The sequence below is a fragment of the Nuphar pumila genome, chromosome 4 (genome assembly GCF_984573655.1).
Source record: "Nuphar pumila chromosome 4, dmNupPumi1.hap1.1, whole genome shotgun sequence".
NCBI classification, from domain to species: Eukaryota; Viridiplantae; Streptophyta; class Magnoliopsida; order Nymphaeales; family Nymphaeaceae; genus Nuphar; species Nuphar pumila.
Window position 1 is genome coordinate 2459091 of NC_143252.1, and position 26722 is coordinate 2485812.

The window sequence follows — 26722 nt, forward strand, 5'->3', positions numbered from 1 at the left end:
ACTTTAGCGACGGAGATATTTCCGTCGCTAATTTTGCAAATATTTCAAACGTTAGCGACAAATAGTTTTCGCTCGCTAATCTGTCGCAAATTGGCGACGGAAAAAATCCGTCGCAAATTTCCGTCGCTAAGTAGCATTTTTCTTGTAGTGTTCAGAACAGTTAAATCACATGCGTATAAGGCAGGGAGAGCTTGGGTTCTTCAGGGGAGGTGTCGACCAGCCTAAGGAAGCCTTGATCTTCATGTGTATTAGACGAAGATCAGAGAGAGAAGAGGGAAGAGAGAGAGAGCTTTGAGAATGAATCAATATTCATATTCATCAAGGGGGTTCTCATGCCTCTTTATATAAAGAGGAGGTCTGAAGTAGTCCTTATTTAGTGCATAAAATTAAACTATCTCATAAACCCAAAATACCCTTTAGTTGCCTAAAAATATATCCTACTAAGCAACCAAAACTAAGATAAAATAGGAGACAAGAGTCTCAAACATGAATTGAACTCTCTATAAGCCTAAAATTTTAAAAATTAAAAATCAATAAAGGAGACATAGATGGACTCTACACAACCTCTCTTTCCTTGAAAGAGGGAAAAGGCTCCGGAGAGGTGGGGACGTCCCACTTTCTTCCTCCAAATTGGTGCCCCTCTATAGGCCCTACTGGGACATTCTCTTTGGCTTTGGTGTTGACACATGTCCATTAAAATTTCTTCTGAAGGAGAAGTCATCTTAGCAGCCATGTCACCTCTATGGGCCCCACTTGGATGTGGAAAACCCTCTTTCACAGTTGAGGTGACATCTAGATCCTTGAGCAACTGATCTGGCGAGTTCTTTGGATTTAGCACCATAACAACTCTATCACCTTTTGAATCACGTTGCCCCTAAGGTCTGAAATTTGAGAACCACTTTTTCAATTCGAATTCTCATTCCTATTTTATTGAATCCCTTCCGCCATGGTCTTACTCGATAAGATGTTTTCACATCATTCGATTATACTTTCGTAATCTCTTCGTCTTCAGGATGGCAATGGACTGGGGCACACAATATTCATCATGGGGCACATCCATAACCGTTAGAGGCTCACTATGGAACTATTTGAGCCAAGATATATAAAAGACAGGGTGAATCTTCATCTCCTCGAGGAGTGCTAGACGATAGTCAAGTTTTCCTATATGTTCCTCAACCCGGTATGGTCCGTAGTACTTTGCCTGAAGCTTGTGATAATCTTAACCCAAAAGGGTCTTCTAGCGAGCCACACCCAATCTCCTACATTGAATGCCCGATCAAATTGACCATTGTTGTAGATTTGTTTCATTCATTGTTGGGCCTTCACGGTGATCTGCCTCAATATAGCAAGAATTTCATCTCATGTATGTAGGGTATGATCTACTTCAGAAGATACAACACTCTCATACTTGTATGCGGTTACTGATGGAGGAGGAAACCTGTATAATGCCTCGAACATGGTAATCTCTATAAAAGAATGATGATTTGTGTTGTAGGCATACTTTGGCCATAGTAAAAAGTTATGCCACTTGTTTGGGTGGTTTCCTACGAAGCAATAGAGGTAGGTTTCTACCACTTTGTTCACAATCTCTATTTACACATAAGTTTGATCAGTACTATGTTCAACTTTGTCCCTATTAGCTTGAAAAGTCCTCACTCTCTCTCCAACAAGATGGGCTTCAAAAGAAGAGCGTTCTCGTGGCATTACATGGCTGAATAAAATCTTACCATATTCATTAAAGAGGAAATGCATGCAAATCTACCAGGGACTCTATATTACTAATAAGAGACTTACGGCTAACGCCACCAGGGTGTTGGGTGCAGTGGTTGGGCCGAGACTGTCACACTGGCAGTTGAGGTTAGAATCCTACAGGCATCATATCCCCTTCTGCAAGTTGACATCCGGCATAGGTAGGTTTGAGAGCAAGGGTCCTAGCCTCCTCGGAGTTTTACCCCGTAGGCAGTCGATCTATGATCTACCTGCCACCAGGGCTAGGTTTTTTACGTGAAATAAAAACACTTATAGCTGACACATATAAAGATTATGCAGGGGCAGTTCTGGTTCCAACTGTTTTTATTTGTAAAGATTTGAAAAATGACATGATAGCCTGTTCATTTAGGGTGATTTAGGGAATAAATGAGTTGGATTCTACTCGAGCTGCTTAATTCCCAACACGAGATAAAAAAATAGTAACTTTTTTGTTTTTTTTTTCTTTAAAGATTAGCACCTTGCTTGGTTAATTTGGATTTTGGACCCTCTTTACTAGACCCGTTGTAGCTCTATAACGGAAGGTTTCATTCATGCTCTGCAAATGAATCCAAGGTTTCCAAATTTAACATTTTCTTATAAGAATTTTTAATGGCTTTTATCTTTATTAATAACGTTAACCGAAGGCAATTATATTTCTTTCACTCTGTAACTCTATCTAACAAGTTGCAATGGTAAATCTGTAACTAGTAAAAGTGTTGAGTAATTCGCAACTTTGTAAATAGGAGCCTTCATTTGAGAATGAATTGAGTCTCAAGTTTCCAAATCAATGGGCCTAACTTTCAAGCATGCAAGTGTTTCACAATGAGAGATCAATAGTATCTTTTTCCCATGCAAAAATGAGCCTCCCTTACCCTTACATTTTAAATAAAAAAAAATTGCTGGATTTTTGTATAAGGTACAAATAACTAGTGACACTAGCAATGAACTTAACAGAAAAAATTACAATTATCATTTCCTGTTGAAACAAATTACACCAAGTTCCTTTTCAGGCATGCCACAAGAACCACAAGTCCATAACCCATAAATCAAAGAGTTTCAACACAAGAAATTCCTATAGTACTAGACCAACTTGTTAGCCTACACATCATTTCCCCGTAATCTTGATAATAAAAAACATAACACGCGTGAAACTTTCCTTTTACAAAATGAAATGCAAGCAGATTTAGACTAATGGATTACCTTTTACAAAAATCCTCCTTAACTAGGCACCATCCTTCCTCCTGGGATTCGCAATCGATTTGGACATGACAAAGCACCAAATCATAATCATTATCATCATCGCCATCACCATCATCATCATCAATGTCATAATCACCAACCTTAAGCTCATCTTTATCATCGATCAATCATTTCATCGTCAGCACCATGATCAACATCTATAACCTCAGAGACCTTAGCATTGCCAATATTCAAAGCTAATTTGCTGCTAACTTCCGCAAGATCTTCGTCTTCCTCCATATGTTCTTCGTCGTAATAGTCTTCATCGATATCATCCCCGAGCAAGCACTCCAAGCTAGTAGCGGTCGCTGATGATCTGGTGCAATTCAATCCTTTATGCATGTCGACAACTCTCCAATCAAGTAACTTTTGATTCATGGTTACATCATTAGACTTGAGCTTGTGGAAACCTTTAGCCTTGTCCTTTGACTTACTAACCGGCAATGCGTGACATTCATGGCATCTCGGATGACGGCAAACACCGGTGAATTTTGAGTGATTCGTCGGTTTGGACGATACTTTTTGGAATTTTCCGGTGGCCCGAAGCGAATCGAACTTATTGACAACCTTATTTTTGGTTGATAACACCGTGAAGCTCCTCACAACTCCATGCTGTCTTCCCTCCCTCCGCATTTTCTTTATGTTGCTTCCTTCTATACGCCCTTTAAGTCCTACAAGAAACAAAGAGGAAGATGAAAAAGAAAGAGAGGGGAGGAGGGGCGGCAGGGGTGGTGGTGACTTGATGCAGAATTCTGTCTTTTATAGCTGAAAATGGCAAAGTTTCGTGGGCGTGACGGTTTTGTTGAATGGTGGTGGGCCATTTGGGATTTTCAAGGACTTGGAGGTCAAGTTATCTTGTAGAACCAAAGAAAAGTACGACTTTTTTTTCAAAGATAAGACACCCGTTGCAGTGGTTTACTGCCATTTTTTATTCTCTCTCTAGGGGGTGGCAGCGGGCTGGCCAGGCCATTTACTGGGCTAGCCCCGTCAATTGATGGGCCAATCTCATGCTTGGTTCTAGCCGGCTGATTCACAAAACCCTCAGCCTGCAGCCCCCCATTTAGGCCGCTGGGCTTAGTTGGGTCAGGTCAGGCAGGATATATAAGAGTAACCCGTAACAGTGGACGGGCAAATCGCTCACTGTTGGGTCGGACACACGCCCGCTGCTGATCACAGGCGAGATCAGCTGTGGGTGCACGTTAAACAAAAAAAAAACAGACTTTTGCGGCGGTCATGGCCTTTGTTAAAGCCTGTTTTTTTTTCCCACAAATCATAAGCAATTTTCCCCATGCTTCCCGCTTCAAAAGTGCACTTGCCCTTTTTGGGTGCAGCACTTCTGGCAGCTATGTGTTGAACATTTTACCCCATTTTCCTAACATATATGTATTACTATTTAATGAACTTATACAAGCCGAACCGAAAATCAGCGGTTCATGTTTTGCCTGTGAAGCTTACTTTACGCATTCGAGCAACCTCTTTATGAGTCGAGCATAAGCCAACCCACGTGGTTCATCTCATTTCGTTGCCCTAGTCACAAGGGATTTGAGAAAATTCCCACTGCCCAACCAAGTTAAAGGTAATTAAGGATGAAAATAGGTTGGAAAAGGGTCGAGTCCGGCTTGAATCCAACACTTTGATCTGATTTTTGAAAAGTGGGCCCAGCTCCAGGGAAAGCGATCCAGTGTTTGGGGCAGACACTTATACAAGTGTTCTGCCCAACCCGAGGCACCTTTTATAACAAAAAGGGAGCCCCTCTATTGAAGAAGGGGTGGGGAATGGCCAGTGTACTGCCCCCTCTCTTGAAAAGGCAGAACACAAAACCCCACACCTTCAGTTGTAGATCCTAATTAAACCAACTCGGATCTCGCAATAGAGTTCTAAATCTGGTTTATAAAGTGAAATCCTGTGACATTGGATCAATTAAAAACAGGTTAAACCTGTTGTTTTTCAAGTGAAAAAGAAAGAGGCTAGACTAGTTTCCGACCTGAACCACACATATAGATTCTTACCATACACAAAATATGTTTTCAGGATCCAGCCCTGATTCAAAAGCATGTATACCAAAAGAGATGCAGAAAATTGAAAAGCTTGAATTTCTCTCACTGTTTTTTGATGGATCGTTTTTTTAGATCACACAGTTTCACAATCAACAACATGAACGAAATCAGAACATGTACAAACATGATATTCATGAAAGACAGTCGACTGAAACATAAACAGGGAGCAAGCATGTCGAATTCCGCATTACACCAAAATCCAGACAAAAGCAAATCAACAAACAGTTGCATAGAACACAATAAAAACAACACGAACATGTTTAGATTATGTAATAGGCTAAGGCGTACAAAAGTACTCCCCTTAGAGAAGATTTGCCCCCACATACAGTGCAAAACAGGGTTCGGTGTCCTTCCCCAAGGATACAATAGACTCGACGATTAGAACCGGTGCACTCTGACAGATCGTCCTTCGAAGACAACCTCTACGAACCGATGTTGCAAAAAAAACCCCTTCAGGGAAAACTCAGGACAAAGAGAGCGAGAGCAGCAGGGAGAGAAAACGTAGAGCCTTTCTTCCTCAAAATTCTGTGTTACAACACACTCGTAACCCCAGCCCTAACCACGTTTTATAACCCACAAACGATTACAAAACATGAAAGAGACCTGTTACAAAATTCGAGGCACCAAGACCCGTTAACAGACTCTGAAGAGTCGAGATTCGTTAACGAAATCCGAAGAGACAAGACCCATTAATGGGCACGGACTTCGAGGAGTCGTGACCCGTTATCATTTCTCATAACCCATTAATGAATCCAAATAATCACAAAAACTTTGGGCAAAAAGGTACTTTGGTCTTGATTGGATATGGCCCTAAAAGGCCAATTACCCAAACCCGAGCCCGGCTCAGCTCGGCACGCATGGCGTGCGCGTGTGTGGTAGTCATCCCATCTTCTTGTTCTTAGGAACAAGTGTAAGAGTTTATATGTAGGTTATAAAGCCCACAACAAACTCAAACCTATTCAATATGGGACTATGACACATCATCAAGTCCAACCTTTTTCAACAACCCACATTTTTCTTTATTTGAATTCTCTCTCGCCTCCTCTTCTTACACCCAATATTTCCTCACAAATTCAAAGAATGAAAATAGGAGAAAACCAAGATGCAAGATGGGATAATCTGCAACAGGACATATCATGCTTTCAGCAATCGTACCTTCCGGTTTGAACCACTACCTTAGTTGACTAACTTTACCCCCACAGGAACAAAGTGAACTGAAGTCTTGAACTTGAACCTTTGGTATAGAAGTGTCCATTAGCAACAACACGATAAAGGTTCTGGTTGTAATCTTTAGGGGCGGCGTGTTAAAGGCCATGCGCTCAAATCTTGTTTCATGAGTGACTTCAAGAATAACCCAATTCCTTAAACTGCGGCCACACAGTCACACTCACATAGGTGGGCTTCTCCAGAGATGCACTGCTAACATCTCGCCTATAAGGCTTTGAACTCATTCAGAGTTTTAACTCTTCCTTAACTAGCAACTACATCACCTTTCCAAAGTAATCAGGAGAACAGACACAGATACATAGTATCTCATAAATAAGGTGTTATCCAGTTCACCCTACAACTTGTTATTATCACATTGAACCTACTTTGTAGGATCTCCACTCAGATAGGTTGGGTTGCTACTGTAGATGAACTACTGATGGGTTTCAGTCCCATCCCCTCTCTAGATTTCAGGACTAATGACTTATCTAGTCCTTTCGTTAATGAATCAGTTGTGTTCTCTTTGGATCTAACATAGTCCACAACAACCACTAACTGAGACACCAGTTCCCTTACAAATTTTATTCTGACTTGGATATGTCTTCTCTGCTTTTGGTTATATTTTATGCTTTTAATCTTTGCAATTGTGGCCATATTGTCATAATGCACAGATATTGCTGGAAATGGTTTGCTCATTAAAGGAAGTTCTTCAAGAAGTCCCTTTAACCATTCAGCTTTCAATCCTATGATATCTAAAGCACAAAGTTCAGCCTCAAAAGTAGACTGAGAAAAGATGGTCTGCTTTACTGATCTTCAGGCGACTGCGCTGCCACCCAAGGTAAATGCATATCTTGTCACGCCATAACTCCCAGAGTTCATTGCTATCTAGCTCGCATCACTATATCCCTCAAGAACTGCAGGAAATCTCTTGTAATGCAAACTCAAGGAAATGGTTCCTTTCAGGTACCTAAGTACCCTGTCCAATGCCTTCCAATGAGTGCGATTTGGACAACTTGTGTATCTACTTAATTTTGTCACGGAGAATGAAATATCCGATCTCGTGCAATTTCCTAGATACATCAAACTTTCAATAATCTAGAAATACCTTAATTGAGACACAGGGACACTAATCGTATTCTTATGAAGAGAAATAGAAGGGTCATATAGAGCTGCTATAGATCTCCCTTGGTTATAGCCAAATTTCTTAAGTACTTTCTCAACAAAGTGACATTGAGAAATGACTATCCCTTCAGCTGAATGAGTCAGCTTTAAGCCTAAGATTATATTTGCAACACCTATATCCTTTATATCAAACTTACTACTAAGAAACGACTTTGTCTCATTCACAATTTTCATATTGGAACCAAACAATAGAATATCATCTACATACAGACATAAAATAATACAACCATCACTTTTAACTTTGCAATAAACACATTTATCAGATTCATTGACAAGAAAGCCAAATGATAAAATAACATTATCAAACTTCTTATGCCATTGTTTAGGGGCTTGTTTTAGTCCATATAATAACTTAACAAGTCTACAAACTTTATTTTCATTATCAGGAGCCACATAACCCTCAAGTTGATCCATATAGATCTCTTCTTCAAGATCGCCATGCAAGAAAGTGGTCTTCACATCCATTTGATGGACCGAAAGATCATAAATGAAAGCGAGTGTAATAAGCACCCTAATAGTGGTCATCCGAGTAACCGGAGAATAGGTATCAAAATAATCTATTCCCTCTTTTTGTTTGAACCCCTTGGCAACCAGTCTTGTCTTGTACTTGTCAATGGATCCATCTAGTTTCAACTTCTTCATAAAAATCTATTTGCACCCAATAGTAGAACTACCACAAGGGAGGTCAACCAGTTCCCAAGTGCCATTAGAGACAATGGAGTCCATTTCACTCTTTATAGCTTCTTTCCAATGCCTTGCTTTAGGTGAAGCCATAGCATCTCGGAAAGTGGGAGGATCATCCTCGATAAGGTAAGTGATAAAATCACTTCCCAAATCCTTGGTAATTCGTGGTCTCTTGCTCCTTCTAGGTTCAGCAACTTCCCCAGACTCAATGGGTCTAGGATATGAACAAGATGGTTCTACCCCCACATTTGTCATCCTTTCCACATGTTCGAGAATGAAATCAGAGATTGAAGATATATCAAAAGAAGAAAGATTCTGAGGTACACAAACTTTCATGGGAAATACATCTTCAAAGAATGTAGCTTCTCAAAGTTCAACAATAGAGTTTACATCTATGTCAGATATCTCATACTTAATTACTAAGAACTTATAGGCATAATTGTTCTCTATATAACCCAAAAAGACAATATCTACGGTTTTAGGACCCAGCTTCTTCCTGTTGTGCTCTGAGACAAGTACCTTTACAAGATACCCCCACACTTTAAGGTATTTCAAGCTCGATTTCCTATTTTTCCAGAATTCAAAAAGAGCTATTGTCCTTATGTTTCTGAAGAACTCTATTCAGAATATAGCAAGCCGTATTCAAAGCATCCCCCACATATAGGTAGGTAATCCAGAACTCTCAAGTAGAGCATTTATCATATCAGTTAGGGTTTTATTCTTCCTTTCTGCAATCCCATTAGATTGAGGAGAATATAGAGCAGTAAACTCATGAACTATGCCAACAGATTTGCAATATTCATCGAGTTTATTAGAGGTATATTCTCCCCCTCTATCAGACCTCAATCTTTTAAGTTTTCTACCAGTTTGTGTTTCTGCTTCATTCTTAAAAATAAGAAACTTATCAAAAGCTTCATCTTTTGATTTTAGCAGATACACATAACAGTATTTAGTGTCATCATCTATAAAAGTGATAAAATACTTTTTATGATTTCTGGTTAACACTCTGTTAAACTCACATATATCTGTGTCCACCAGATCCAATATTTCAGAATCTCTAACAATCATATGGAATGGTTTCCTATATTGTTTTGCTTGCACATAAATTTCACATTTTTTAGTTTTATCAATGGAATGCTCAAGAATCATTTTCAAGTTCATCATGCATTTCACAGAATTGAAATTCACATAACCTAATCTATTATGCCATAAATCAGATGATTTTATGTTATATGCAACATTAGACAATGAATCAAAAGAAACATCATTTTTTATTTTATCATTGCAAACATGTGCAACACAAAGTTTAAACAAACCATCATCTAAATACCCCTTGCCAATAAATGATCCAGAATATAAAATAACAACTTTATTACATTTAAAGTTAAATTTATAACCCTCTCTAACAAGACATAAATCACTTAGAATGTTTCTTCTAACTAACTCTGTGTAAAGATAGAACTCGTCTTGAAGGAAACTTCAGATCCACGCATCCAATCCCTAACACCTTTGCAGCCGTTGAATTTTCCATAGTCACGGATCTGCTTGCAGCAGCCTGGTATGAGACAAAGACAGACTTATCAGCACAAACGTGCATATTAGCCCCAGTGTCAACCAACCACTCAGTTGGCTCATAAACGTGATAGATTTATGGGTTAACAGAGACATACTCAATACTGGTCCTAACGACCTCAGTCACCATGTTGACTTGAGGCGTTCCATCTGTGGTCCCATGAGCTTTGACCTTCTTGGAAGGACATTCCTTAGCCCAGTGCCCAACCTGTCCACAGTTTCAACATGGTTTATTCTTTGCCTTTTTTATGGATTTAGGACTTAGGTTTAAACTGGATTTTCATTGCAGATTTCGGTTTTTGTCCGTTGCCCCTTAAAAGATCTGGTCATCATGTTCACTATAGGTTGTTCAGTTGGCATCACGACTTGTTTCTGGCTCCTATGTTCTTCAATGGCAATGGCTACCATAAGATCATTCAGGGAGATCTTCCCTCTACGGTGCTTGAGAGACATACCAAAGTCTACCCAAGACTTAGAAAATTTCTCCACGATGGTCATAACTTGAAACTTCTCAGAAAGTTTCATATCAGTCTCAGCCAAACTATGGAGCAACAACATAAACTTATGTGCCTGTTCAGTTACCGACTTGCCCTCAACCATCTGATATTTCAGAAACATGGCAACCGAGTACTTTTCAAGACCTTGGTCTTCGGTATTGCACTTTTTGTCAAGTTGGTCTCATAGGGCTTTAGCATTGGTAGATGAGGAGCAGTATACATCGAACAAAGTATTGGATAGAGCCAACAGAATGCAACCACAACATATATTGTCCTTCCCTTTCCACTCTACAGTTGCACTAACCGCAGCAAGATCAGGGTCAGTATCAGAAACTGAAGGGCAGTCGAGTTCCAGAACAGATAACATCCCTATCGTAGTGAACCAAATTTTCATGCATTACTGCTAACGCTTGGAATTCTGACCAGCAAACTTTTTCAGCATACCAGACATGTCCACTTTTGTTACAAAGGCAGAAGAAGTCGACATGCTTAGAATCTTCTCTAAGACTGATGGATCATTTTTTAGATCACACAGTTTCACAATCAACAACATAAACGAAATCAGAACATGTACAAACATGATATTCATGGAAGACAGTCGACCGAACCATAAATAGGGAGCAAGCATGTCGGATTCTGCATTACACCAAAATCCAGACAAAAGCAAATCAACAAATAGTTGCATAAAACATAATAAAAACAACAGGAACATGTTTAGATTATATAATAGGCTAAGGCGTACGAAAGTACTCCCCTTAGAGAAGATTTCCCCCCACATATAATGCAAAACAGGGTCGGACGTCCTTCCCCCAGGATACAATAGCCTCGACGATCAGAACCGGTGCACTCTGACGGATCGTCCTTCGAAGACAACCTCTACGAACCAATGTTGCGGAAAAAAACTCTTCAGGGAAAACTCAGGAGAGAGAGAGCGAGAGAAGCAGGGAGAGAAAACACAGAGCCTTTCTTCCTCAAAATTTTGTGTTACAACACACTCGTACCTAACCATGTTTTATAACCCACAAATGGTTACAAAACGTGGAAGGAACCCGTTACGAAATCCGAGGCATCAAGACTCGTTAACGGACTCCGAAGAGTCGATATCCATTAACAAAATCTGAAGAGACAAGACCCATTAACGAGCACGGACTCTGAGGAGTCGTGACCCGTTATCATTTCTCATAACCCATTAATGAATCCAAATAATCACAGAAACTTTGGGCAAAAAGGTACTTTGGTCTTGATTGAATATGGCCCTAAAGGGCCAATTACCCGAACCCGAGCACCAGCACGAGCCCGACCCAGCTTGGCTTGGCTCGGCACGGCACGACATGGCACGACACTGCACGACACAGCGGGTGGGCGGGCACGCGCGTGCGCGTGCATGGTAGTCATCCCATCCTCTTGTTCTTAGGAACTAGTGTAAGAGTTTACATGTAGGTTATAAAGCCCACAATAAACTCAAACCTGTTCAATATGGGACTATTCCACATCATCAAGTCCAACCTTTTCCAACAGCCCACGTTTTTCTTCATTTGAATTCTCTCTCACCTCCTCTTCCTACACCCAACGAGAGACCGAGCAATGGTATTTATAGATTAATGTAACAGTACATGAAAACTTATAATGCTAACACATGGGTTACCGTTTATGATAATGATTATCATAAATTGGTAATACAAAAAGAATTCTAGAGAGGTGAGAGTTCTAGAAAGGTCTGTCCAGATTATCATTTTTTATAACCACAGAATTCTTTATCACGTCTGCAACCTTTGAGCCTATCGTGTTTTCATCAGACTCTCTGAGTGTAGACTCTTCCTAAATATCATGTTTGTACTCCTTGTTTACGTGATGTTTATCTTGCCCCTATAAACTCAACGTGAGGTCCACAACATTGAGCTTGTCTCTAAGAAAGGTGAATCGTGAAGATAAAAGAGGTTTAGTGAGGCCATCCGCAAGCTGATCAGAAAAGTGTATGAACTGAACTTGAAGATGTCATTTTTTTTCATGATCTCGAACAAAGTGAAAATTAATTTCAACATGTTTTGTGCAAGCATGAAAAACTGGATTCACGGAAAGATATAAGGCATCAAGGTTGTCACACCACAGAATGGGAGGAGAAGTGGGCTCACAACCTAGCTCATAGAAGAGAGATTTGAGCCACAGAAGATCAGATGCAGCACAGGCAAGAGACTTATACTCGGCTTCAGTGCTGGAGTGAGCAATCGTTCGTTGTTTGCAGGAAGACCACGAGATTAAGTTGAACCCTAAGAACATGACAAAACCACTCGTGGACTTGTGATCATCGAGACTACCAGTCCAATCAGTGTCTGAAAAGGCACTAAGCTGACATGAGGAGGACCATGAGAAGTGCAAGTCATGATGAATAGTCGCTTTGATATAGCGCAAAATACGCTTGACAACATACCAATGAGCAACTGTGGGTTGATGCATGAACTGACAAACTTTATTGACTGCAAAAGCAATATCAGGCCACGTAATGGTGAGGTACTGAAGCCTGCCCACAACACTATGATATAAGGTGAAGTCGTGGAAGAGAGGTGCATCATCTTTAGATAGCCGAGCAGTGGCACTTAAAGGAGTGGAGATGGGTTTTGCATCAACTATTGTAGCGCAATGAAGTAAATTGAGTGCATAGGCACGTTGAGAGAGAAGAAGCCCTGAGAAACCATAAAAAACTTCAATGCCAAGAAAGTAATTGAGACAACCCAGATCTTTAATGGAAAAGGCTAGACTGAGCTATAGAGTCGCTAGTAATGATAATATCATCATCATAGACCAATATATATAGAACAAATCCATGATCTTGTAGAATAAACAACGAGGCATCAGAGAGCGATATATGAAATCCGCAAGACTAGAGATAAGAACTGAGTCATTGGTACCAGACACGAGGAGCTTGCTTGAGGCCATACAGGGCTCAGTCCAGCTTGCATACATATCGTGGAAAAGTAGGGTCTTCAAAACCAGGAGGTTGTGCCATATAGACTTCTTCAGAAAGAAGACCGTTTAAAAAAACATTATTCAAATCTAATTGATGTATAAGCCACCTTGACGAAACTGCAAGAGCAAAAACAACATGAACGGTAGTTGGCTTTACGACAAAACTGAATGTCTCAAAAAAGTCAATACCTTCCTCTTGATAAAAGCCCTTGGCAACAAGAATGGGTGACCATTGGGTGAGTGTGATCAGGTGGGGGAGTGACAATGGGTTCAGAATGAGGAGAAGAAGATGGTATGGGAGAAGAAGGGTCAAACGGGGCTGAAATGGGACTCAGAGAAGAAGGGACAGGTGAGGAAGGAAGAATGAAGAGGCAAGGGGAACGACTGAAGGTGAGGAGGGCGGTGAAAGAAGGTTGGGAGGTGGTGGAGCAACAAAAGAGGGAAGAACCCATGCTGGAGGGGTGGAGCAAGAGGAACAGGAAGATAAAGAGGGAGGTCCAAAGACAGACTCATCAAAATAAACATGTTGAGAGGTGTAAACACGATGTTGGGAAAGGTCAAAGCAAAGGTAGCCTTTATGATGAGAGGAATATCCAAGAAAAATACAGAAGAGTCTTAGGTTGAAGTTTAGAGGTGCAATAAAGTGTTAACAGGGGATAACATTGAGCCCTAAAGACACGGAGATGGCTAAACTTGGACGGTTTGCAAAAAAGAAGCTCATACAGGCTTTTGCGATTAAGAACAAGAGTTGGTATGTGGTTAATAATGTAGACTGCGGTGCAAAAAGCATCAACTTAAAAAGAGTCAGACAAAGAAGAAGTGTGTAATAGGATGAGACCGGTTTCAACATGCTGATGTTTGTGCTCAACAAGACCGTTTTGCTTTAGGGTGTAAGGGCATGAAGACCAATAAAGAATACCATTGCCCTGCAAAAATTATTCAAACTCACGGCTAGTGAACTCTCCTCCATTATCAGTTTGAAAGGTACGAATGGAGAGTTGAAATTGCTTTTCAGTAATATGCTTAAAAGACTTAAAACATTCAAAAACTTGAGACTTGGTTTGTAATGAAAAAAACCATGTAAATCGAGAAAAGTCATCTACTATAATAAGATAAAAAATAAAAATCATCTCATGAAGATACTGGAGCTGCCACCCAAACATCGACGTGTAAAAGTTCCAGAGGAGACGTTGTAGAAGAACTAGATTTACCAAAAGGAAGCTTGTGAGATTTTCCAATGAGACAATGCTCACACTCTTTTATTTTGTTGTGCTTATTAACAGAAATAGAATATTGGAGTTTAAAAAAGAAACAATCTTTTTATTTGCATGACCAAGGTGTTGGTGCCATATATCAAAAGATGATGCTTTGTCTGCATATGCCACCACCTACAACTGACCATCAACCTTGATTGGATAAAGTCTTGTGTTGGATTTCGGTCCCCTGAGATGAATCTTGCCTATTTTTCGGTCATTAACACAAAATTCAAGAGGAGTGAATTCAAAAATATAATTATTATCCTCAGTAAACTGACCAACAAATAACAGATTTTTTATGATAGCAGGAACATGAAGAATATTCTTTAAGACAAATAAGGAGTTGTGTGCTTCAAGAGTAAGATTGTTGGTATGTGAGATATGAAGCATCTTACCGTTACCAATCATGATTTGCTCAACCTTGCTCACCCCCTTGATATTAAAATTTCTGAGAGAACTGGTGATCATCTATAGTTAGATGATTCGTAGCACCGGTGTTAGGATACAAAAAATCATCAGTATTTTGCTAGAGTGACATAGCCGAAAAGGCTTTAGGGATATCCCAACACATTTTTGCCATATGTTCATGTTTGCCGCAATACTAACAAGTAATTACTCCACGACCACCCTGCGGTTGGGGCATGCTATTGACATTGGACAAATTTGGAGATGAACTTCTCCCTTGTCCTCTATCGCTGCCTCAATAGAAACCTCAGTTTCGTCATCTGCCCCTGAATGTAGTAAAAGTAGTTTGTTGTTGTTCTTGAGTTTCAGGAAGCTTGGCATGAGTGAAGAGCACATGACATTCTTGATTAAGGAGCAGATCATACAGATCTGTGAATGTATACGTGGCTGAATTGGTGGTGATTGAAGTTATAAAACTTTCATATTCAAACGGAAGGCCGTTTAGGGTTATTTACATTAGTTCTTCATCCTCTACAGGATGACAGGCGACGGCAAGAGAATTGGCTACAAACTTAATATGGTCTAGATAAGATAACATGTTCATACTTTTTTTTTTTATAAAAGTGAGGTCTTTCTATAGATGCATGAGTCTCGAAGGAGATTGAGACCCGTACGACTTTTTTAAGAGAAGTCAGGCTTCACGGGCCATTTTTGTTCTTATGATTTGCTTAAGAACAACTTCAGAAACGGTTGCTTTAATCCAACTAAGGGCCAGCTGGTCAGAACGAATCCAAACAAGATAATCTGGATTTTTTATCTTACCTCCTTTTTCGAGAGTGAAGGGATCTAGTTGGGGAGAGGATCCATCAATAAAATTGAAGAGATCTTGATAACAGATTCAAGTTGTGATCTCCACATCAGGTAGTTGTCTCGGTTTAATTTTATTAAGACTAGGCTGGCGATGGCATTCCATTGGATCATGGAGGACGAGAAAGATGATGAAGCAGTCATTGAAAGCTCGTTGGAGATGGATAGCTCTGATACCATGAAAGAGATGCAGAAAATTAAAAATCTCAAATTTCTCTCACACTGTTTCTGAGAGACAGATCAATGGTATTTATAGATTAATATAACAGTATATGAAAACCGATACTGCTAATAGTTACACAGTACATGGGTTACCATTTATGATAATGATTATAATAAATCGGTAATACAAAAAGAATTCTAGAGAGGTGAGAGTTCTAGAGAGGTCTATCCAAATTATCATTTTTTATAATCACAGAGTTCTTTTGATAACAACAGAATTCTTTATCACATTTGCAACCTTTGAGTCTACCGTGTTTTTGTTGGACTCTCTGAGTGTAGACTCTTCTAAAATATCACGTTTGCACTCCTTGTTTACGTGATCTTTTATCATATACTACTCGTAACCAAACTGTTTAGAATTCTAACTTGTATGGTGTTATCTTACAACTTCCATAAACCAAGTTCCAAAGGATATAGGCATACATTACTGATGAAAAATATGGTAGGTTAGGTTCTAAATAATAACCTATAAACTTTATGAAATTCAAATACTATAAGAAATATTATCAATGGCATATCCACATGTTATTGCAATTAAGTAAATAATTTTATTGTTTTATTTTATGATAAACAATCACATCTCATTTTTATTTATTTAAAACAATCATGAAAGATGTTATACACTTTTATACATGATCCATATGACATGTCAATTTAAATTTGCAATCTCCATGACCAAATCAATGTTTTAAATTAATATATATGATGATAAATAATCAATTAAAATATCTAAGCATATCAAATTTCAAATAATAAATACTTGAAATTAGAAACAAACATTAATTATAATCAATAATCATAAATAGGTTTTTAGTTAAGATAAAAAAAGATCAAGCTTAGTTAAATAAGCAATCAAATCTACCAAAACAAAAACTATTTATTGTCATAAAATTTTTGACATAAAAGAGGAGGAATTTTCTTTTAGCTTAAAAAAAACAAAATTTAGAGAATTTGATAAGCTTTTCAACTCATCAAAAATGACTAAATTCTGATATACAATTCTAAAGTTATGACTTTCGCAAGTTGACTATGTTAAGTGCTATCCAATTTTGGGTATGATCTGGCCCAAATATTTGTATAGGACTCAAACACAAATTTGAATAGATAATATACAAAAAATGATAATGACATTAAGAAAGAGAGAAAAAGAAAGCATACTTTTCACCAGCTAAAACTCTCAAATCCATGTTGATAATACTGATACATTGTTTAGGTCTATCTCTTGAAGGCCTCATCTTCAAAAGATTTTACTATAGAAAAAAAAAATAAGATACATTTCATTACCCCAACTCACCTATGCTTACACTCTTAACCTGATTTGTGAGACACAAAAGATAGTGCATCAAAAGTTCTGTGGCTGTGGTTTTTTCTCTTGTCAAAATTGATACAACTTATATAAGTGTCTAGATGAGCTCACAACCAAAAATCATGATAAAATCTTTCATAAGTCATAGTTGCATGCAATATCAGAACAATAGTTTATGAACATAATCATGGCCATATTTGAATATCCACGGATTTCATTAAAAGTTATGCAATTCCATATACCATAGATATTACAAAGCTAGATGGAGAATATTACTAATAACAAGTAATGAACTGAAAACCTACTCAAATCAAACAGTTTGTAATAGTTTGCAAATTCATTAACAAATAATACAACAAATGCATCCAGATTTGGATCAAGTGAAATGAAGAAAAGAAAATTATGAAATTGATCAAAGGCAGATGAAGTTGGACAGGAAAGAAACCAGTTGAGAAAGAAGTAGTAAAACACTTCTAAGGGTTGGGTGCGAGTGGTAGAATGCAAGGATCTTATAAACTGCATTATGGTATGGATTTGTGCTTCAAATGTTTTGTTTAACGAAAAAAAAGGAGACAACCATAGTCATTTTGTTGCATTTTTGCCTCAATATCAAAATTATGGGGCCTACCTTGTGGAAAGCCCATTGGTTCCTGAACCCCCCTATGTGGATGACTTTATAGATACTCCATGCCATATTATATTTATTTTAAATAGCCATTTATACTTTTTTAAAATTTATTTTGGAGGGAGACTCACCTTTTCCAGAAAATGTTTAGTCTCACATGGAAGAATGAAAAGAAAAACATTTGATTCTTGATTTTGATCAAAATTTAAAAGGTAGTTCAGTCTTTAAAATTAACATAATCTATGAGATGTATCAAAATATTTGATTACATAAGCTTGTAATGAAATTAATTTTCACTACTCAGATAATTTTGGGTTAATGAAAATTTATTTTTAATAGAATCATTAAGGAATTCATTTTAACCCTATAATTTGTAAATGTGGTATGTTTGAATATGTGAAAATCATCTATAAAATAATATGTTCTTATACTTTCAAAGATTAAAAAATCTGATGATACAGAGAGTATTAAATCTTTTAACATTTTAACATATTTGTACATCTACACATAGAAAGACAAACTCAAAAACTAAGCAGATAGGAGCATAATTTTAAGATAGAAAGTCAACATGGTTCACTGAATGAATGAGCGTGCACGCACAATGCTATTGGATAATGGAAAAGTATTTGGTACTGATGTAGGAGCAGAGCGAAGTGATCCGGGTCCAAGGATCCATTTAGAATTGGATTTTGTTCAATGAATGAGCATACATGTTTTTTGTTTAAGTTTTTCTATTTGGATTTTTGTTTAAAATTTGATCTTTCTTATGCAATAGATCTAAGTCAGATCCAATTTAGAGTTAAGAGTTTTTCTTTTACCATATAAATATTTGTTATAGGGATTCTTATGGGGTAGTTAGTAGATGAATATTCTTGATATTTTCTTAATCTTTGCGTTAATTTATTGTTTATTTCCATTGCTTTTCCTATTAGCCTTGATTTTTCTAAGTAGGAGTAGAATAGCATAGTTTTTTCTACCTTCTCGAGATCGAGAGGTGCATCAAGTACCCTCATGGGTAAGAAACCCCTTACTTGAAACTCAGTGGGAGATTGTTTTGACCAAATGCATCCCTATGAATGTGTTACATGGTTAAAATTAGTAGGAGTCGACTCCTCGATCATATTTTTTCGAAATAAAAATATGATTTTATGAGGGTTGAAAGTTGGTGGCTTTCATTTTTGAATCCCTGCTATTTCACACATCTTGGAATAACATGATTCAAACACCCATGTCTACTAGCCCAAACACGTAGAACACATCTATGCAAAAAAACATTGCAGTTTTTTACTATCGAATCCCTTGCGCACGAGGGTAGCAAATATTAACTCATATAATTGCAATGCTTATTATATTGGATAAGTGGCAACATAAAATTATAGATACCCCTTTTTAACAGCTGTGTCAATGGGACAGACCTTGACCGGAGGGTGGGTCTGGACCTACATTCAACTTTGAGGTGCTGGTATTGCAGTCATGGTTTTGATCCGACCGGAGCTATCATAGACGAATCCGTATCTCGAGTCCTATAAGCATAACATAAACTAAACACCGACCACACTCAATAAAATAATAGGTTTTTAATTCCTTCTATATAAAGAAATTCTGGATCTTAATAGGAACTTGGGTTTGAGTCAAGTCTGGTTTGGAAGTGCAGAAATCATGCACGGCTACATTTAACTATAAGTAAATATTACCCAAGTAGAATGTAGAAAGTTTGCTAATACTCCTCAAATTGGAGCATGTTAACCTAGCATCAAGAAACTTGCATTTGAGTTTCTTGAACTGATCACCTCAAAAAGTCTTTATAAAAACATTTGCACCCTAGAGGGAATAAGGAACTCGGTGCCTAACATCACACTTTGGATCTTGTCTAGTACGATGTGATAATCAATTTTGATATGAAGAACAGAATTCGCCTTTCAATATGTAACTTTTGTTAGATTCTGCTTCAGCTAAGAATCTAACAAAAGTTAATTGCTTATTAGTTTTTTAGACTATCCCCAAGCAAAGTAAAATTGTCTAAAAGTATATCTATAGGTTATAAGACAAGCCATCCAGACATGCTCAACCCGTCGGCACTCGTACTTTTGAACTTGAGTATGCAGAGACAAGAGACAAGGGAAGTAGGGGTGGCAATCGGGTCAGGTCGGCAGGTCAGAACACCTCAACAAGAACATGACCCATTTATTAAATGGGTCAGATGTCGCAAACACGAACACGACCCATTTATTAAACGGGTAACCCGACACGACACGGTTAACCCGTTTAATAAATGGGTCGGGTCGAAACGACACGATTACACAACACAGCGACCCATTTATTAAACGGGTTGACCCGATAACATAGACACGATAAGTTAATATATATAAATGGGTTGCGGGTTGACAGGTTCATGTAAACTCGTTGACCAGCCCGCCTAACCCGTTTATTAAACGGGTTGGCATTCCCCTAACACGAACACGACCCGTTTAATAAACGGGTTAGGCGGGTCGACCGGTTTACGACACGAACCCGTTTAAGCCAAACCCTAACCCGGCAAAGAAGCGGGTTGGCGGGTCGGGTCAGATTTTGCCACCCCTGAAGGGAAGGGCATATTTTACTCAGAAAAATAACGTTAAAAGGTGTGACCTGCAGGTTCACTTATACTATCAAAATGAGGAAATTACAATGTTGTTAAATCAACTTATTCAGACTCGAACCGAATCAGCTGAATACATCAATCACTTTGCTTTATTAACTAAAAAGACATTGAAAATTTCAAATAATGTTAAAATATTAACATAAGGGCAGATTCAACTTAGATTCAGACCGATTCTGCCCGGTACGAGGTGAATTGTCCGATTCTATATAGGCTGATTTGCAACAACATTGGAAAGTTACACTATTTTCAACCTTTTTCTTGAGCACCATTTCTTAATTCCCAAGATTTACTGGGAGAGAGACAGAGAATGTAGAGCCAGGATCAGGTGCCATCACATGGCACCAGGGCCGGCTACCGCCTAGGGCGTCAAATGCAAAAAAATATATAACACTTATATTTCACATGCTGTGGGCATCCAACGAAACATGGCACATGGTGAGGGCCTGGCTGCCCTCCATCTGCTTTTGATTTTCATTCCTAGATTTGTAGTAAAGTTTCTTGAAAAGAGATATACATCGAAGTCTCAATGGACACCCTTACCCTCAGGTAGGGGTGTCAATGGGTTGAGTTGGACCTGGACCATGTCGGATTAGAATCTGGATCAGACTCAAAGGGTCCAACTTAAATCTGGGTCAGACTGAAAGGTCCGATTAGTATATGGAGCCGGGCATGGTTTATTGAAAATTTCATACTAGACCCAGGTCCTGTCCGAGTTTCGATGATGGTCTATGATTTTCAATGTAAAAAAGATAAAAATATATATATATATATATATATATATATATATATATATATTATTTTTTAAGGTATGTACTGCCTGTGGTTCATGTAATCCTTATAGGACCCAGGTATGGTTTTCCTTATGCTGGACCCGATAAGACCTGATACCCGCACCTCAAAGTCAGATCTGTGTTTGGACCCACCTGGGTCTGAACCAGATCCAACCCGTTGACACCCCTACCCTAAGGTGAGTCAGATCCCGTGCAGTATCTGCTTAGGGAACTTGGAGAAGAGGTTTGGATGTTTTTGTGTGGAGTCGGTCCTTGGGGAACAAGAAACCTGTCATTCTTGTTGACAAGAAAAATGATAGTCTGCTTTTAGAAAATTGGTTTGTGGGCACTTTCAAGGTTGATTCATTTGGTGAACAGCATCCAAAGTTCTTTTGGCATTCTCTACTTTTTCTTATCACCATGTTTCCACCCACTCGATTTTCTATTTTTTTTCTACATCTGACTTGACTTAATTCTAGTGTGACTATACTCTTTAGGAGGGTGTTGGATGGAAAAAAATATTATACCGACTCAGAATCCAACTGAAATATACGAGTCAGGTTAGCCTGAGCTCGACTCGGGCTTGGCTCGGTCTAAGCCCAACTCGTGTTCGCCCAGTCATGTAAAAGAGCCAAGCCTGTACAGGAGGCACAGGTTCGAGCGTACACACAAGATGAGTTCGGTCAGATGTCTTGGTTCGTTAAACCCATATAAGCTTTATTAAGCTCGAGCTGTAAATAAGGGTAATAATATATTACATATGTGTTGTGAATCTGAACCGCTGATCTTTTCACTGTTCAGCAATTCAGCAGTAAGTCGTAATACCACGACACCTTCCCCTTTGGCCTCTCCTTCCATCTCCAATTCTCTGCCTTCCCTAAGAAACAGATGGGCGACAATGGTAATTACGTCCTCTCTCTCTCTCTCTCCAATGGCATCTATGTCTTTCGAGTGGCCAAAATGCTCGGTGCCCCCACTTGGCATCCTCTCTCTCTCTCTCTCAAGGGCAGGGGCAATAATTTAAGTTAGGGTAGACACAAATGCACAGTAAAAAAAATAATAATAATTTATATGACAATAAAATGTTGAAACTAAACAACATATTTTCAATAATAAAAAAATTTATTTAAGACGTGCAGAGTACCATAATAACATGCATGTATACTTCAAAATTTAGCTTTATTTGATATAAAGACCAAACAAAATATCTTTCAACAAGACTTGACAAATGAAAACAAACATCTTATAAATAAATAGCTAATTAATTAATTAATTTACTAAATTAATTTCTATTTGGCTTCCTTTCTCATATGATTTTCCTTCGTCACATCTTGTCTTCTTTAATTGAACACGATTGATGAGAAATAAGCTTTCTTATAATCAATTTATCCATCCCTATAAATTAACAGATCAAATAAGAATAAAAGTAATGATCATTTATTATTAATTACACACTCACTTTTCAATAAAAAAATATTGTTTTTTATATTAACATAGTTAAATGAAATATATTTAATTATTTCTCTAATCAAATCATTAACCAACAAAAAATTTTCAAATAAACTCTAAAAAAAATTATATAGTAATAATTACTAACAAGTAACATGTATTTAATCAGTGAATAAAAACTGAATTAATTAAAATCAATATATGCTAATTGAAAAAAAAAATCCATGCTAATTGAAACAAATACATGCTAATTGAAAAAAAAAACTAAAATTCTCACCTATGCTAAATGAAACAAAAAAACCTAAAATAATAAGTTCTAACCAAAGTTATGTACTAAAAAAAATACATAACACCTTAAAATCATAATCCAAAATTCATGTCATTTAAACAAATACAAAATTGAAACCCTAATTCTTACATCATCAATTATGCATTTATTCTATTCAAGCAAGTAGAATCATGTTTAATGTTAATTAAAAAGCATAAAAATACCTAAATTAAATATTGATCTTATTTAAAAATAAATTAAAAATCCAAATGCTATTTAAAAAACAAAAAATTTTGTAAAACTTAATTAAATATTCATGCTATTAGAAAAACTAAATAAAAACCTCAATCATAGCAAACATCATTCATAGTTTTTATACATAAGCTAATTGAAACAAAAAATAACAAAACCCTCAAATTTTTAACTAAAATCAAGCACGTGGATCATGTATAATGTTTATTAAAGAAATATATAAATAACTAATTAATATTCATCTCATTAAAATCCTAAATGCTAATTAAAAAAAACACAAAAAACCCTAAACCTAAATACTAATTGAAACACTAATGATTACATTATGAATTATGCATTTATGTCCTAAACAAGAGAAAGAGGACCTCATCCTGTGTGCATAGCAACAGTGGCCTATGCATAACACTAGACAGCTAGAGGCTGCCTTGATGCCTCTATATAATGGCTGATGGTGATAGGCCTATATTATGCCATGTGGGGTCATGTCGTCAGGGGGATGGGCCACACACAAACACACTCACACAAAGAGAGAGAGAGAGAGAGAGTAATATCTGGTAGTGTTTTTATTTGATAATTTTTGAGAAATGAAAATATAAATGATTTTTTTGTTCAATTAATGTGTCTAGTTATGTTCTTACAGATTTTTCGAGAAGAATGCTCTTTGTTTCATAGAAAATAAAGTTAAAATGAGTTAGAAGCACTCGTGACAAGTTTCAGAGGCATTTTGGTAAATTTTGAGTTGTTTTGAGGGTACTTTTATCTTGGAGGACATAATCATCTAACCAAGAATTTATCAGGTCAGTCAACTATGTGAGAGACATATTCAGAATTATTTGAGATGTTTGGATGGCATTATTGTGGTTTTGTTTTAGAAAAAGTATAGAATGGGCAGCTTTGGCCAATGATTACTTTTGGAGGGAATTATAGTCATTTCAGCTGAGTCAACGACTGCAACTGCCACCCAGCTCAGCCAACCGTAGTAGGTCGGACCTGCTAGTGTCTGCTTGACCTTGCCACATGGTTGATTTTGTTTTTGGTTAGTTTCATTTTTGGTCAAACCAATTAGGTTGGGACCTAGTTAACCCAACTAGTGGGCTAAGTAGGAGCTCACGATTTTGGCTGGTTGGGATATGGTTGAAACCCAACCAGATCTGGAACTCTTGAATCCAGTTTTGCCAAGACCCATACCGAGGTTTAAGTGAGACTCTATAAGAACCCCTCTATATTCATGCATTTCTCTTTTTTTCTCTCTTGTGCTCTCTCCCTACACACTCTTACCTTCTCTCTCCCTTGGTGGATGACCCAGTTGTTGCTCCACCACCATCCTGGTCGAGTTGTACCTTTGTAGAGTTTTTTTGCAACTGGAGCCATCGTGAAGAGGTGCCTAGTTCATGTTTGGGTTATGCTTCGGTGTGGATGACTCCCTTGCTCATTTGTTGTAGCTTAGGAATTCGTGTTATGTGTGTGAGTTGTGTAGAGTACGCTGAGAGTCTTTGTGTTGTGTTTGTTGTCTCTCTATATCTATTGGATAAGCGATTCGAGGTAGGTGCTCAACTTCTTGTCTCGTAGGTAGTGAGCATGCTAGGACTATAGGTCATTTTGTTGTAATTTTTAAGAAAAAGTATGGTTTGAATGTTTGATATGATTGGTAGAATTGTTGTTTTAGTGATATTTTTAGTTGTCTTTGTGTTTTATTAATTTAAAATACCCCTAAATGCGTTGGGGTTGAATTTCATTTGAGTTGGATGCTTCAATCCTCTAGATTTCGAAGTTAAAAAAAGGGTAGAACCGAACTAGAAGGTATCAATGGCTGACTTTTGCTGTTCAAGGGTCGACTCCTATGAAAATTGTATGGTCTGTCGACCCAAGGGTCGACTTCTGTAGGTCAGGGGCCGACTCATCCAATTTGTGATCTATACAGTATTATATAGAGGTTGTGAGTCGACTCATAGTTATGGAGAGTTGACTCATTGGTTTGGATTTGTTGACTCTTACACCATTGATAGTTGAATCATTTGGCTGTGAGTTGACTCCTTTAGTGTGTGAGTCAACTCATGAAATCAGTTGAGTCAACTCAAACATACTTTTTATGTGTAGTTTAGCCCAAGGGTCGACTCTTGAGTCAGACGAGTCAACTCTTAGGCATTGTTTATACTTTGTTTAACTCAAAGCTGACCCTTGTGCTTGGGAGTATCGACTCCGGAGTAAATTTTGCTATAAATATGATGGAATGTGTGTGATGTTTGGACTGTTTGGTTTTGGTAGAACCAGCTCAAAGCAACTGTGCTTGTTAAATGTGTTATAAAGGTGTTACAAATATGATCTTTTATACTTGTTAAAGGAGTTGAAATTTTTTTAGTACTCCTTGGTTACAAAAGGGTTTAAAAATATGATTTTTGTACCTATTATATGAACTGAAACTTTATTTTAACATGTGGACTATTTCTAAATTTTTTTCTTTAAAAACTAGACAGTTGTTTTTTAGGAAATCATGTTTTAAAGGCAAATATTTTTAGAAAATGTATATGCAGCAGATTTTATGTGAGAATGGATGTTTGAGCATGTTTCTTGGTTTTACATACTTCTAGTGGGGTTGATGTTTTGACTTTTGGGTAAAAGCTTGTTGGAAATGATATGCATTTGTTTTGAGAGTGGAACTTGTTTGAAAACTTGTTAGAGATAAATCTTGGGTTGAAATATGCATATGTGCTAGTTTAATAATACAACCTAAGATCTTCATTTGAATAGTTGTTGAGCAAAACAAATACCCTCAATATAAAAAGTTTTTAGCAAGGGCCCAACAAGAAGGTGATGATTTCTTTCATCTTAAGGAAGACAAAAGTATTTGGATGAAAACCATAATATGGGTATTGAATGACTATAAACTAAGAAATGAAATACTTGAGGAAGCTCACAAGAGCAGATATAGCATCCACCTAGGAAGAATGAAAATGTTTAAGGATTTACAAAAGAAATATTGGTAGAATGGTATGAAAAGAGATATAGCAAGTTATATCTTAAAATGTTTAACTTGCCAGCAAATAAAGATTGAGCATCAGAAACCTATTGAAATGATGCAACAAATAGACATCCAACAATAAAAATGAGAAGTGATTACTATGGATTTTGTGGTAGGTTTACCCAAAACTCAGAAACAACATGATGTTATCTGGGTAATCATTGACCAATTAACTAAGTCTGCACATTTTCTGCCTATCTACACCAATCAGTCACTAGAAAGTTTGACAAACTTATATATTCAAAAAATTATTAGATTACATGGGATACCAATCTCAATCATTTCTGATCACGACCTAAGATTCACTTCTCAATTTTAGAATCAATTACAACAAGCCTTGGGAACAAAGTTAAAATTCAGTACTTCATTTTATCCCCAACGGACAGATAATTTGAGTGTACCATACAAATTCTAGTGAATATGTTATGTGCTTGTATGTTAGAATGGAAAAGATATTGGGGCATTTACTTAGTGTTAGCTGAATTTGCTTAT